At 45.6% G+C, this 12988-nt stretch overlaps 1 long non-coding RNA gene across 1 annotated transcript; it reads left to right on the top strand.

Annotated features, from left to right (window-relative positions):
- The first annotated feature begins 6120 nt into the window (after window positions 1-6120).
- Window positions 6121-12860, top strand: LOC142066638 (uncharacterized). Its single transcript, XR_012663753.1, has 3 exons — window positions 6121-6208; window positions 12397-12464; window positions 12553-12860. It is a non-coding gene; the product is annotated as an uncharacterized LOC142066638 (long non-coding RNA).
- The last annotated feature ends 128 nt before the right edge of the window (window positions 12861-12988 follow it).

Raw genomic sequence — 12988 nt, 5'->3', positions numbered from 1 at the left:
CCTTCTGGGTGACTTATTTACTGGAGAACTGCTTTATGGAGTAGTACTTTTTAAAAAGATAAACTGTGATCTTGAGATGGAAGACCTAGGTTTACAATTTCAGTAGCCATTATCAATGAAAGATTGTGGATGAGCCTTTGGAGCAGAGGCTGTAGAAAGCTAGGGAGATTACCCTTGTTTCGTGGTGGTTCCTAAAGGCCTGATGGGATTTAGAAGCCTAGATATGCAAGAAAGTTTCTGCAAGAAAAGTAGCTCTGCAGCTCTAAGGGCCCCTTTTTAACTACTCTGAGTCTATTAGAGGAACACTGCATTTATTTCTCTCTCTCTCCCCCGCCATGCGGTCCAGCCACCTTCCACTCCACATGTAACAGGACAAACTGGGCACCTGCTTTTATTTTACAAACACGACAGTCCGCAACACATTCGCAACACGGCAACACTTGCATCTGAATCTAAAGCACCCAGAAGTACTGTTAAATAGGGCCAGCGCACACAGCGTCCCACCAGAGTCGCTGCTCTGCAGGGAGTTTGGGCTATGAGGCCGTTGGTGCTCCTGGAGAACACAACTCTTAAACAAGGCGGACGTACATTCACCACATGTGTATTTTGATCGCCCCAGCAGCTACTTAGAGCACTGATTCAGTAGATACCAGGTTATTTTTTGCATCTATAAAATATACATCTAGTTTTTTGTATATATCTTTACATATGTGTATGTGTGTATATGCAAAAACAGATCACAGTCCTTTTGATATGTGAACTATATGGTCACATATACAGAAGCAACTCCCCTTCCGTCCTGCGCCAAAGAAGGGCGTCTCAGGCACCCCAGGCACGTCGGAGCAGTTATCAGAGCAGCACGACTTCAAAAGCCGCGAGGGAAATCTGCACTGCTGCCCTGACTAACTTCTGTATCTGGACCGATGCAAACTCCTGCATTTTCTCCCTGCCTTTTGCATTGTCACGAATCAGTGCATTCCTCTCTTATCAGCACCCCTTTCACATCTGTGCTGTGTTCGCAGAAGTCTCAATTGCTGAGTCACAGAAAAATCAGCTCACCCTTCAATACTTCCAGATTTTCCAGAGCAAGCAGAAGGAGCACTACAGCCTCTTGGAGAGAGCAAACTTGGCTTTAGGTTATTCTCAAAAGGGCCTAAGAGAAAAGTCAAGCAAAGAATAAATCGAGAAACAGCAAAAACTCTGTTCCCTCAGTCCTTCGCAGCATTCAGGAGATGGATTGTTTCTGAAAAAAAAATTACAGCACAGGAAGTAACAAGGAAACAGATTTGCGCAACAGGATTTCCTGCCAGGAGCCTTCTGTCGCAGCCACCGAAACCGGGTAATTTGATGGCTCTCCTGCTTACAGGAGTATGAGGTTTCTGCCATTTATTAAGCTGTCCCTGGGGGCTTACATTTGCCATTCCTGAGCGAGCAGTCGATGCTTCGTAAATATCTTTCTCATATCCAGGAAATTCACAACATACTTCAAAAGGGACACACGTAGCTGCAGAAGAAGGAAGGAGTCTGGCATCCTTTTTTATTGCCTTTATGAAAGTAAGTAATTCCCATAGTTTTTGAGAACAGCAGCACATGACACCCAGCCTCAGATCCATGTCTCTGGATCTCTCCACTAAAGCTCAGAGCATTTTTCTTTTGGCTGTTCTCACAGCTGAAAACCTCACAGAACTTGCCTAGGAAAAGCTATTACCTCTTCCTACAAAACCTCACTTTTGTGTTCCCAGACGCTCCCACAAATTCACCTTTGAGCTGTTGCCTTGAAAAACAAGAGAAACCTCTTGCTAGCTGTAAAACTTGCATTTTGATTTAAATTCATTCAGCTTATGGCAAGAAAGGGTTATAAAAAATAACCTGTTCACTAGGTTTCACTACCCAATGCACACACTAGAAAGGGAATTCTCTTTGAAGAATTGGCCAGACAACATCGCGCTCCCTTCCATAAGGCTTTGCTGAGTGAAAAATAGAATTCACCACCAGCTTCCATCCTGCAGTTCACAGCCTGCCAGGTGAGACATCAATGAGCATTAAAATGATAATTACAACTCACTTTCTTCGAGTTAATCTTCCAGTGCTTGATTAACACTATCCTGTCTTCAGTTCATGAAAGAAAAAGAAACCCCAAGAAGAAAAAACCCTTCTCAGCATTGGGCTTCCCTACTTCAGTCCTCCCAAATTAACACCTACTCAGTGGGCACACCTGCAAGAGCTTGCTCATCAGATCTCTGATCTGGAATTTTTCTAACCCTAGGCTTGCCTTATATTAAGCAAAAGATGCGCTGATTTCTCTCTTTCCCTCTCTTCTCTTTTATTTAACAGTCACCCAGTCTCTTGCCCCATACCTCCATTTTCCTGGGTCCAGAAGCAGCGTGTCATCTCCACATGCAGCAATACTTAAATGCCACTTCGTTCACAGTAAATACAAATAAATAAGTGAAATAAACAAAGAAGATGTTCTACGAGATCTGAATGTTTATAAAGAGTCTACAAGGAAAAGTAAATAACTTGACCCAGGGAAAAGCACAAACAAGGGTTTGGCAAATCGGTATAACACAATGAAAATCAAGGAATTCATCTGCCAGTTTATGAAAGCGTGTGTTTAACCCTTCGAGACTGAAACCGAATGCTCACCCTGGTGTAATTTTTAGCATTTTTGTCTCTAGAGCCAAGGACGGGATGAGCGATGGGGAAGACATGTTCCAATCACGGCTCGGACAAGCTCGTCTGTGCCCAGGCCATCGCCGCACAGGGGCTCCGCGGGGGTCTGGCGGGCACCGGCACCGCGTGGACTTTCTGCCAGCTGCTGCTTCCCATCCTCCACGGCGCACCCCGTCATGAGCCCTGGGGATGCACATCCCTGAACCAGTCTGCTCCTCGTTCCCTACCGTGGTATTCCTTCCCCATCACCTGGGGGCACAGGAGAGATGAGGCAGCGCATGTTTATCCGGGGCTGGAAAGCCAGCGTGTAATGTGCATCCTTGCAGACACAGGATGTGAGCAGAGGAACCAGCAATTTTCCAGACGCCCACTCACGGCGGTAAAACCCGCGCTGTACAATACCAGAACGTGGCACTTGTAATCTCCTGCTTGCTGGAGGCTGCCACACTCAGAATGACATCTTCAGGGCAGTATTGTTTGAATGGCCTCAGCACAGAGTCAACAGCGAAGGTTTAAAGGGCTCTTTTACGACCGGCCACATCATATTATAAACAAAAAAGCAAAATAAGCGAGTTGTATTTGTGTTTCCTGGGGGTGGGTGCTTTGGGGAGGCGAGCGCGGGATCCAAATCTCTGACTCGAAGTGCTCCATACAAAGAGGAGTTTCCTAAACAAAAGATGGTTGTGTCGCAGCTCCCAGCTTATGCATTGAACAGCTTTTCTTTTCCTTTCTCTTTCACTGTAAATACTACAGGGAGAAGCCGAGGCTTTCTGTGGGTCTCGTAGCTCGCCTCCTGCGAGCACCGCAGTTACAAAAATAAAAACTACTGCACTCTCCCTCTGTTACTAATAATAAGACTAGTGTGTTCCATAGTTCAAAGAAAAACCATGGAGATGACCTCTGTCGTCTCTAAGTGCTTCATCTATCTTTTCTAAAGCGGTTCGGTTTGTGCGCGGTGCGGCACCATCTATCCCACTCATCAGGCAACAAGGTTTTATTTTTATGACGTCGCGGTCTGTTTCCAGGACTATCATTCTCCCATCAACTCAGCGCTGTGATTGCGCTACATTTGAAACATGAAAGGAGTAGGTGGTGTTGGGTGAGGAAGGCAGCTGTATGTCATTTCAGCTGCTTCAAGAAGATTTAAAATAAACATGAATGAGGCACAAAACAAGTGTACAGCAAAGAAATGCTACAATATATTTTGTTGTAGAATTCTTGATTATAGAAAATACCAAAAAAGCAAGAAATGGAAAGACAAATCTTCCTTACGTTAAGAAATGAAGCCCCAAGATTCCCACCTCCCTTCAGAGATGCCGGACCTGTCAATATTTAACTTTCCTTCTGTAAAGAGAGTGCAATGAAGTGAATAGGAAGTCATTGATGTACCTGTTTGCATTTGGGTATTAATGTGAAATATTAGGTTTAATGGACATTGCAACTCAAAAAGCTGCCATTGACTATTATCCCAGTCATTTTCAGGTCATGGAAGAAAAAGAACAGCAACCGGTTCTAGAGCTTTTTAAAATTTTGTGGCTCCTTACCTATGTGAAGAGGTACACGTGGACTGAACAGTGCTACCACAGCAGGCGTTTAGCCTGCCCAGTATGGCCAGTACCGGACCAGTACTGGAGCCACGCTTTCAAGAACTGTTTTACACAGGGCGTGGAGGACTGAGACACATTTATTACGCCATAGATCTGAAGAAATACACAGCCGATGAATTTGTAGTGCATCTCACAAACCTGCAAAGCAGCAGACGTGCCTTATTTGGCTTCTCCATTTTTTGCCACCATTGTCACAGTTCACTGAGACGTTCCGAGATTTTTTTCCTCATCTCTATCTCCCTGATGTCAGTTTTGATCAAAGGCCCCTTTATAACACAGAGACCTGTCCCCTGCTGACACCTGCATCATAGTCAATAGTTATTTCCCCAGCAGAAACAGTGTTAAGCCTGACTTAGGCTGTTCACAGGTCAGGAAGCACAAGAAGTGGAAAATAAAGGCGCTCAGGAGAACCCAGGGCAGCTTGGTGCCCCTCAAAAAAATCATTTTATATCATAAATGTTGGTCGTTAGCAAGGATGGCAAGAAGGATTAGAGAAATTTAATTATTTATTCTACGTTGATTGTACAAACATTTAAGATTGCACTTAGGAAGAGCAAACCAGCACACAATTAGTTTAGCTGTTAATATCATATCCATTACTAAAATACTCACTGTCTGCATTAGGTACATTAAAAATAGATCAAAGTCCCTCCAGAGGAGCTCTTCCCTCCCTTCATGTTCTGATCAGTGAGAACTATTTACTCGTGGCCTAACTAAATCCAGGTGTTGACCTGCCAAAGGGATGTTGCCTGGGTGATTCTATACTGGGAGAAGCTCCGGACACAGGGGTGGGAAGCCTGCAGCACAAACTAATTGTGGGAGGGCTGGAGGCCAGTCCTCCCCTGCCGTAAGTTCAATCGGCAAATCCGTTCTGATATTTCCCTTTCACAAACAGTCCACAGCTAAGCAAGAGGGCTTAAATGTCTTCACTGATGTATTTCACAGAGGTGGAGCAGTGGTAGGAGGAACCTCTGAGGCATGCGGTTCATGGAGTATCTCGAGTACATCCGTATGACATCCTCGAGAGTTGGATTCAGAGTCAGGTCTCCGGGGGTTTGCTACCTCAGCTCCACAATCTAGAACTTAATCTTTCATCCTGCTGACTAGATGGAGGGTTTCTACGGAGAATATGCAGCAATTATGTTTAATCTTTAAAAGATTTCATCCTTCTGCTGGAGTGTAGCTTTTTACTCAGAATGAGTGGCAGGGCACGATGCTGAATCTGTCCGAGAGCCAAAGGTCTGTTCCTGGAAGCTGCTGAGCATCCTTATTTTCCACTGAACTCATTGTAAGTCGTTGTTGTTTAGGCTCGAAGGATTAGGCCTGAAGGAAGTGAGCGTGAAAAAAAAACCAACACAAACATTTGTATTTTATATGTAAAGTAGCGTTAGTATCTGTATTAACAGATGGAAAACGGTTTGCGCTGTGAATACAAATACTGTGATGTTCCTCTGTGTTTTACCACATGCATAAGGGATTCTGCCTTTTCATTATTTGTAGGGAGCCAAATCCCACAACCCTTTTCCAACTTCCTACTTCCGCTATGCTGGAAGAGGCAGCCCTGCCCGGACAGGGCTCCTGCCCAGCAATTCCACTGGAATATTGTTGTTTTGCTAGCACTGAAAGGCGCCGGCGCTCTGCACTGTGCGAAGCGCTGAGCAAAGGACACAGGGCATATAATTTAGAGCAGGTGGTGTACAAAGATCACAGTAGGATGATGTAACCAGAACGAGAGCCGCATTTATCTGTGCGGCTGTATGCATGCGTGTGGACGCGCACCGAAAGCAAGAGAGCTGCCCCAGGAGGCACCGAGGCTGCTCAATGCCCGTCTCATTAATCCTCTAAACCCTGGATCCTCAGCGGTTGTGAGGCACTGGGGAACTCCGGAGCGGCCCAGTGTAAAACCCACTGTATCTGCTGAGGATCTGGTGAGTTATCTCCTGGTTTTGCTCTCTCTAGTCATACACTTACGAAACACCAGCTTTTCTGACTCTACCGGTCCCTGAAGCGACTTGGAGCCTGAGGCGAGAGCTGCAAAGGGCTCTAGTGTCCTACTTCGCTAAAAATAGCATAATAAATATGTATATGGAGAATAGAAGAAATATATTAAAAGGACATCACTCACTATTGCTCTTTCCCTTTGAATCATTAACTGAAATGGTATCTCTTGCTGGAACGCCGAGCATGAGAGTGTCTCTCCAGCTCAGATCCATATGTCAGAAAGTGTTTGGGGACAGAACCAGACCGAGGGATGAAGTTATAAATTAAACTTTTAGGAAGGCACAGAGAACATCCTTATGTTCTTTTTATATCTCCATATAAGGGTAACGGTGATAAATTATCTGATGAGCTAGGAGGACATTTTACCCTTGTGCCAATACTGACTGCTTTTCACTTTGCCTTATCTTACTGGGACTCAGTTTACATCTCTGCATCTACTAATGTATTTACAAATTCATATGAGGATGTGTTTTGCATACTTGTCCCACCACATTCTTTAGGATTGAAGTATAAATTGCTCTCTTCAGCATGGACAACTCACTAAGACATTTTTCCTGCTGTACTTGTAGCCAGTCTCACATCTGGGATATTGGCCTAGACTCCCTTAAGCAGTTGAATGATTAACTGTATGTGTTAGTAACACAAATGAATACCCAGCTGCAGATATAGTTGCAAGAACTAAACCTATTATGCATCAGCCATAACTGAAGTGTCACACTTGAGAAAGCATTCAACCACCGTCTGAAGATCAACTCTATCAATACTCCAGAAGCTCAAGGAATACAAAGCAAATATAGGCACTGTCTAGAAAATAGGGATATAAAATGATCAGAGTTTAAAAAGGACAGCTACGAGGGTACGTCGTAAGTTTATGCATCACACCCATCAATTCTATGTTGGTGGGTACAGGGCAAAAGAGGAACAATTTCTCTCTGGGGCTTTAGGGGAAGTAAAAAAAAAAATCAAAATAAAAAGAGAAAAAGCACTTCCCTAGTGCAAAGTTTTAGGACTGTGATATGGCTCAGGGATAATTAAGCTTCTGGGAGAGGACAGGGAAGGGGACAGTAGGTGGAGTCCTGTGCTTGCTCAGTGCGGGAGAAATACAGTGCCACTGAGACCAAGGTGTGATGGTGTCCTTCCCCCAGCTGGAAGCTACCGAGGTTTCCATGGCCGGCATTCTGCTTGCTTTGCTCATCTTTATGGAGAGGGTTTCGACTGGTTTCTCAGGTCATGCTTGGGGACTGTGGGATTACATCTGTGGGGATAAGAGGAGGAAGACTGCTGGCTCATCCTTGGGGGTGGGGAGAACATGACAGAGAAATGGAGAGCTTAGGGTCATGTGTGGCTTTGGAAATAGCTGAGAAGGTGTGTCATCTGATCCTTCTCAAGTTGGTGGAGTCCTGCAGGGTGAAGAAAGCAAAAGGGATCAACTCAGAATGTGCTATTGGTAACCTGAAAGGATCAGTATAGACCTCTCGGGTTGTGAGCACTTACCACAGACACCAAAGAGAAGCCTGTCCCTCATCACCACCACCATCAGGTCCTTTTTGTAGTGACCTGATGGGGAGCCACAGGCTGGAATTCAGGTCTGGTGTACCAGAAAGTGTCCCTGGTCAGATGCACCAGCATCCCAACACCCCCTTCCTGCCTGGACGTGCTCTGATGAGCGCAAACAACCCCCACTGCGGGGTGAGGCATCTGTTCTACTGTACAGATGCAAGCGGAGCTGAGCACAGTTCATGGGCAGAAGAGGAGAATTTAGCCAGCAGAGGGCAGGTGGCTTCTTACGTAAGGAAAAGTCCCTGGAGAGGAGAAGCAAGGTGTCCCTGCGAACATTCACCCGCCAGCTCTGACATCACAGGCCAGTTCCCAGGTTCGTCACGTCACCACGCCGGGCCAGGAAGTGAGTAACGCTGCCAGAACACGACCTCTGTGGGACAATCATGAGAGCAATGAACGACATGTTGGCGAGAGCTTGTTAGCGTAGCCCTTCGCCTTGCTTCTGCTGCCATCCCCTCTCGTCCTGCTGATAGTCTCCCTCATCAGCAACACGCTATGACTGCAGCTGCCTCTGGATAACGTATTCTAGGGCAGGCAACAACAGCTACCTTTGGTCCATGGGAAGAGCACCCATTTGTGCTTCAGGAGAGTAATTACTTCGGTTCCCATGCACATTACATGCTCTATATCCCAACTCCAGGTACACTTGAGCCACTTACAGCATCAAAAGGAGCTGATGCTGCAGTTCTTGGGAACATCTAATGACCCTTCGACCAGCCCCGCTCCTTTTACAGGCCACATCGTGGGTATCCTCTTAACTGAAAGAGCTGCCACACTCACTGAATACTTCCAATGACCTTTATTCTCATGTAATTTACTCTTCCTTTGAGCCACTGTTTATGATTGTTGATATCAAACTTTCCTTGCAAGCCACTAGAGAAACACCATAGACATTTGGAAAGCCAACAGTCTCCTAGGCATGGTATCGTGGATCACTAATGATATATAGACCACAGTTGAACCATTGGTCCAAGTCACTTACTCCTTCAGAAATAATGGGCTAGAAGAAAAGACCTGACCTTATGTCCAGGGAACGGATGCTATTCTTGCTATTTGAGAATCTAGCTGTGAGTGGCTGAATCATAGAGCCTCAAGCTGCTGAAGAGTAATAGTCACCTGAGTTATAGTGTATCAGGAAAATTGCTATGTTGCACCTGCACCTTGTAATGATTATCTAATCATGGTGTTTTCTTGGTGACTACAGGAAATGAAGAACAGTGCAAAGTTAGGTGCCAGGTGGATCCAGGGTTTGAATGAGATTCAACTACAGAGGCAGATGGTCCCAGAACTTAGGCTTGGCCTAGTCAGTAAAGACAGGCATCACTTAGAGGACAGGAGCCACCTGAGGGGCACCATCTGTGGCTCTAACAGGAGCAGTTTCTCTCTAAATCGGTATCAAGCTACCTTAGTGGACATTTATCGGTAACGCACAACTCTGGTGGTGTTTCCCACTCCACTGCCTGTTTTAAGTCTTATCCCTCTGGTCTGGCAAGTCACTCTGCCATGCTAAGGGCCACAACTTGTCCAGGCGTTGTGGCTTGCAGAGGTCACAGCAGTATTTCTCAATGTTGTCTGGGGCTTCCCATGCGCCACAAAACTTCTCCCGCTGTAAAATGAGATAATGTCCTCAATAAACACAGTTATTGGAAGGCTCGGTTCACTGTGTCTGTGAGGTATCTTGAGATTGTGTGATAAAAACAGTTAGAGAAGGATAAAATGTAATTACATTAAAAGTATCCCACAGTGAGTGCCTGTCTAGCTTATCTGATGACTCACCAAGGCTGTTTCCTGCCAGTACCTAATACATACTTTGGAATTTAAACAGCCCTGTCTAGCCGTAGGTGCAAACTACTGCAACAATGATAAGACTTCACGGCGAACACCTGGTTAGGCAGTTGGCTGCACGTGAAGCCAGACCAATGTGAGAGCTCCGTGAGTTAGCATGGGAAACATCACTTAATGGTGCTGTTTACCACCCTGGAGCATTAATTGCACAGAGCATTAGGCCTTCTGACTCTGAGGAACCAAAAAGTAGGAGCAAAAAGTGCTACTAGCTCGAGGCCAAAGAATTGTTTGCCAGGAAAAGCGCTGGATCTAGCTGGGGGGGTGCGTGCGTAGGTGTTCACTGGGTCTCGGTAGCTTGGGAGCTAGCACACGAACGCGTGAGCCCATAGAAAACATACTCTAAGTAGTATCTACCTGCTTTAAGCATTTAACCCTGCAGAGACTTCTATTCCATGTTGCACAAGGGTGTTTGATTTAGACAGGCTTGTTCTCACCCAGTTAAAACCAGCACATCCATCCTAAAACATACCCTTATTTTTATCCTTGAAAGTAGGGTGCAGCTCCGCAAACCTAGCGGACATAACTTTTGTTGGCAGGAATAACCCTACATACGTTGGAGTTTTGCCCTGCAGTGGCTAAGTCCAAAGCAGTTGGGCTCATAACACTTTTGTGCTTCTGTGGCAACTGTTCCCTTGGGTTTCTCCCAGCATGAAAGACCTTCTAAAACCTTTGCAGGCTTTATACACAGCCTTAGGATGTAGCCTAACAAATCAGAGCTGCAGACAATACCCAAAACCAGCACCCCCAGGTGTGGTACATAATAATGAGAAACTAGCTAGCCTTGGATGAAGGGAGAGAGAAATCAGAGGAAGCCTATTGCTCACTGCTTGGTGTTTTTTATTTTGATCTTCTTTTCCACCCATCTTTATTTGGTGGCTTTAGTTTGTCTACTGATATGAACTACACAGAGAATGAAAGGAGTTATATACTTAGGCAGTGGTGGAGGCAGAGACAAGACAAGGAAACAGCCTGAAGCTCTAATCAGCAGTCTGGTTTTATTACTCTACAGTATACTTTGCTTCTCTTCACACTAAGTTGCCTGGCTTGCAAGTTTTTAAATAGTCCTGTCCTCAACCAGTTGGCAGTTGCTGTTAGAAATAATATTTTTCATTATAAACCCTTCTAAATCCCCCTGAAAAGAGTACATACCCTTTAGAAGATCTCATCACTTCACCGACAGTCCTGGAGGAGATGGCAGCAGTTACTGATGCTGGTAAAATAAGGAGAGGTGATGGTGGGAAGGGTCCAACAGCTGAAAGCCTCTGTGTTCCAATCACAGTTATTTGCTGCAGGTGGGATCCTGCATTAGATCTCTGGCTGGAGACATTGTGACCAGCCCTATGTACTAGGCAACACTCATCCCTCCTGGGTTCCCATCTAAATACACAATCCAGACAGAGACTATGACCAAAAAGGAAGGCTTATAATTAATTTTCTTAATTTTATTTCATTTATCTAAATATTTATTTAGGTATATAAATATATATTGAATATATAACCACAGAAGTCCATGGAAACTGTTTTGCTCAAGGTACCTCCTACATCTCATCCCAGCGTTCCAGTCACATCATCTTCATTCTTGCCTGGTTTAGCACAAATCAATTTAGAACAATTATTTTCAGACTGCTGTTTGCACACCCCTACACCTGTACACAGCGAATACCTTTGAGAAGCACCTGAGGTGTCCATGTGTAATGCAAGGTCAAGGGAATAACAGTATTAATCGAGTAACTGTTTGCTTAGTACCACTGTTCCTTTAAATGCAAACATGAAAGTATACGCTCCCACGGCCAATTGCTCCCAGTCCTCTGGGATCCACCCGAGACCAGCTGCAGCTCCTGACATGCTCAGTCTAGTCCTCCAAGCAGATGACAAAAATAACAACAAGCCTCCCACTCCCTTTTGGAAGCCGAGCCCTGGCCGTCACCCCGGTATTGGGCTAGGTCTCGGCACGCTCGGTGCCTTGCCTACCCGGCGTATCCCTGCAGAGGGAGGAGTGCGCGGGCATGTGTGGGGTGGCCCAGTTTGCCCCAGGCTCTCAGCTTCTGGGTTGGACTCAACCGGTTCCTCACAGCCACCACGTTGAGGCTGATGGGAAACCAGCCTCAGAAACACTGAAACTCTGAAGGGGCAGTTCTCTGAAACTCCGAAGCTCTGCTCACGCGGCAGTTCAGCAACCCTGGTCTTGTCAGTGGCTGAAGGGCTTAAAGTGTGCCTGTGTCTGTCTTTAGAGCGTGATCAAGCAGTGGATCAGTGTTGCTCCACCGACTACGGGGGGAGAGGGTCTCAGCTGGACCCAGAGCAAGGACTGCTGTTCCTCAGCGTGTTACCAAATGTAACGTACCCCGGTATGTTACTAGAACGTTGTTAATTTTGAGCCCAGTTTACCAACGCGCTTATGCGAGTGACTAAGTGAGCAAGACTTTAAAAAATCTGATTTACATCCATTCATCAAACATCCTGCTTTGTCAGCTGTGGACAGTGCTCGCTCCCAGCCTCACTCATCCCTGAACAGCAACATAAATAGATGAGGGGGGGGTTGTGGGGGGTGCACCATGCTGGTATTGTGTGCTCAGCCTAGTGTACGGATTGTTATTCCTAAGGTATATGAGCACTCCGCTGAGGGAGTGGAGTGTATATACCATTGAGATGCAGATCCGGGAAAGTTTAGTCTTAACTTGCATTCTCCATTGAGGTATTTGTCTTCCAGTCCCTCATGGAGCTCATCGTGAATCCACGCTGCTCCAGACCAGATCCTCCCAGCTGTGGAAGGATCAGGTAACCCTAGCTTTAATCCTAAAACTGATTTAAAACATTGATTTCAACGTGCTTCTCTTATTCTTAAAAGCCTCCTTTTGGATTTCAGCTCACTAGGACTGAACAGTGTGACCTGAAGTAGAGGACCGTGGAAGCCCAAGCGAGTTGTATCTGCCTGTCACTGAAGTCTCTAAGATTCAGACACTTCTCTGTCCCAAGAGATGAACACAGTTCCATACATTTTTAGAGTGAAATTTCTCAACCTGTTTTTGAGAAGGGACTTCATGATACCATCCCAAAAAAAAAACAACTCCACAGACCATCTTGTGGTGGGTTTGGGTTCTGGTTTTTTTTTTTGAGAAGCTGAAGAAAGAAAAGTTGTGCTTGCAACAAATAAGAGCTAGATTAAATTTTGAATGTCCATCTGTTACTTCCCCCTCCACCCCCCTCGCTTGTTTCCTTATCTGCATGTGAGTGCAAGTTTGTTGGCTCTGTTTTCTGGGTCACGGGCTGATGTCCTCTGAACCACGAAAGGTTGGCAGGTC

The sequence above is a fragment of the Phalacrocorax aristotelis genome, chromosome 19 (genome assembly GCF_949628215.1).
Source record: "Phalacrocorax aristotelis chromosome 19, bGulAri2.1, whole genome shotgun sequence".
Lineage (NCBI taxonomy): Eukaryota > Metazoa > Chordata > Aves > Suliformes > Phalacrocoracidae > Phalacrocorax > Phalacrocorax aristotelis.
The sequence above is the reverse complement of the archived record's forward strand: the minus strand, read 5'-3'. Positions and strand labels throughout refer to the sequence as shown.